Source organism: Rhinolophus sinicus, chromosome 12 (assembly GCF_057876585.1).
Source record: "Rhinolophus sinicus isolate RSI-liver-muscle chromosome 12, RSI-T2T, whole genome shotgun sequence".
NCBI classification, from domain to species: Eukaryota; Metazoa; Chordata; class Mammalia; order Chiroptera; family Rhinolophidae; genus Rhinolophus; species Rhinolophus sinicus.
The window spans coordinates 17,158,797-17,161,083 of record NC_142512.1 but is presented as its reverse complement, the minus strand read 5'-3'; the positions used below and the strand labels follow the sequence as shown (position 1 = coordinate 17,161,083).

At 56.3% G+C, this 2,287-nt stretch overlaps 1 long non-coding RNA gene across 1 annotated transcript; it reads right to left on the bottom strand.

The window, feature by feature from the left end:
• Positions 1-420: 420 nt before the first annotated feature.
• On the bottom strand, positions 421-1,729 carry LOC141569014 (uncharacterized). Its single transcript, XR_012492407.2, has 3 exons — positions 1,501-1,729; positions 1,165-1,270; positions 421-552 (listed from the first exon to the last, which is right to left on the bottom strand). It is a non-coding gene; the product is annotated as an uncharacterized LOC141569014 (long non-coding RNA).
• Positions 1,730-2,287: the final 558 nt, after the last annotated feature.

Genomic DNA, 2,287 nt, shown 5'->3' with positions numbered 1-2,287 from the left:
CTCTCCTGGGCCAGAGCCAGGGCCAGGGAGGTCTCCTCCAAGGTCAGGGAGTGACCTTAGGGCAGCCTGGCCTCCTGGGGGCTCTATCTCTACCCCGGGGAAGGGTGTTGAGCAATAGTTCAGGGGACAGGTACTAGGCCAGAGTTCGGGAGGATTGGAAGCAGGACTGGATTCTGACCCTGTTGTCACAGCTTGCTTCCTCCATCCCCCAACCTCTCTCCCCCTTCTCTTTCCTCTTTCCCTTCCTTCCTTCCTCTTTCCCTTCCTTTATTTCTTCCTGCCTTCCTTCCCTTCCTTCCCACTTGCCTTCCCAAGTACTTATCAAGGACCCAGGATGCACCAGGCACAGTGCCAAGCCCTGGAGAGATGGTCCTTGTTCTCGCTGAGCTCACACCCAAGAAGGGAGCAGGTCACGGATCCCAAATGACCGCATGTAGAGACAGACTGCAGGGTGGCCAGTGGGGCTTTGAGAACATGGCAGGGAGGGGGGATTTCTCCCAGTCAGGGGGATCAGGGGAGAGCTCCTGGAGGAAGTGACACTTCTGCTGAAATCTGAAGAAATGGGGGAGAGAAAGGTGTTACAGGCTGAGGGAACAGCCTGTGCAAAGTCAACTTGGCTGTGAGGCCTTGGAGGTGCCTGCCCATGTCTGGACCTCAGTCTCCCTGTCTATCAGGTCAGTGGGAGTGGCTGAAGCAGTGTCCATCCTTAGAGAAGGCAGAGAGGCTGGGGTTGCCCTCTCACCACCCCACTTTGGTTTGTAAATGGGTTTGACTTGAAATGCAAATGGCCCTGTAGACCTGGGAATCTCCCTTCCTCTTCCCCAAGGTCATGGGTGCCCAGAGGACAGGTATCCCAGACTCCCTAAGACCCTGCAGTCCACTGTCTTAGCCCCAACCTCTGCCCACTTTGACAACCCCTTCCAGAGGGGGTCAGGGAAGCGTGAATCCCAGCTGTTCAGAGTGAGAGACACTCTTGTCTGCTACCTCGCCCCACTAAGGTCTTTTATTTCTGTTTTTTTCGGGCTTGGGGACTCTTGTGCAAGTTCCCCATGCACCTCCACCAGTCCTCCTGGACCCGGGGCCCCACCTGGCCTGGAGCCATCCTGCAACCCTGTACCCCCCGCCTCTCCCTGTCCTCTAAGATAGGGACCCACACCCTCTTACCTCCTGTCAGCCATGCCCCTCATGGGGCAACCAGCTTCCTCAGCCGGCCATTCATCCTCACAACTTCCTGCCTCCATGTTGCCACACTGGGGCCATGGCTAGTTCCCTGCAAACAATGGGAAGAGCTTTGCTCATGTTGTTCCCTCAGTTTGGAACTCTGTCTTCCAGTGCTCTTCCCTACTAGTCCTTAAGGCCTGGATACCACCCCTCATCCCTAAAGCCATCAGGGCTCCCGCAGCACACATGACCCCATGAAGCCCACACACTCTAGTGTTCATTGTCTGCTGCTCCCCTGTCTGTAGATACACTTGAGGGCAGGCACCTGGCCCCACTCACCTTGGATCCCAGGAGGTGTCAGGAAGGGTGTCTGAATGACTGAGGTAAGGCAGGAAAACCCCAGAGCCTCTTCCTGGGAAGTGAGCACACTGGCCTGGAAGGGCCTGGGGAAGTAGAGGCTTGTCAGCAGCAGGACACAGCAGACATTGAGGGCCTCTTCGCTGGCCCAAGACACCTGGACCATTGCATTTTGGCTTCAGGGGCCTGGCCTCCTTGCCCTTGCATCTACTTTTACAGGAACGCCCTGCACGGGGTGGGGGCTGGGGCCTTGGGCCAGGCTGCTCACTCCTCAGCTCCTTGAGGCAACTTCCTGTCCTTGCCCCCTTATCTCCCCGGCCAGGCTGAAGAGAGGAAGTTGTCCTCTCCCTCCCAACGGTGGGCAGAGACAACCCCTGGACTTCAGGAAGGGGGGTGCGTATCATGGGAGGGTGTGCCTGCTCCTTCCAGGCCTGCCTCCTCTTGCTGCTGCTACCAGATCCTCTTCCTAAAACAACCAGGCTGCTACTCTCCTGCTCAAGTGCCTTCCACAGCTTCCTATTGTCTTCCCAATTAAGATCAACTGCTCAGCTTGCCAGCCTTATCTGGTGCCCCTGCCCACTCAGCACCTTAGACTTCAGTCACTTTGACCTGTTTTCTCCATCCCCGCTCCAAGATTTCCTTCCTCCCTGGCTTTACCCACGCTGTTACCTGTACAGGAAAACTTGTTCTTCCATCTTTACCTATCTAAACTCTCCTCACTCTTCAAAGCCAGGCTCAAATGCTGCCTTCTCCAAGAAGTCCTCTTTAA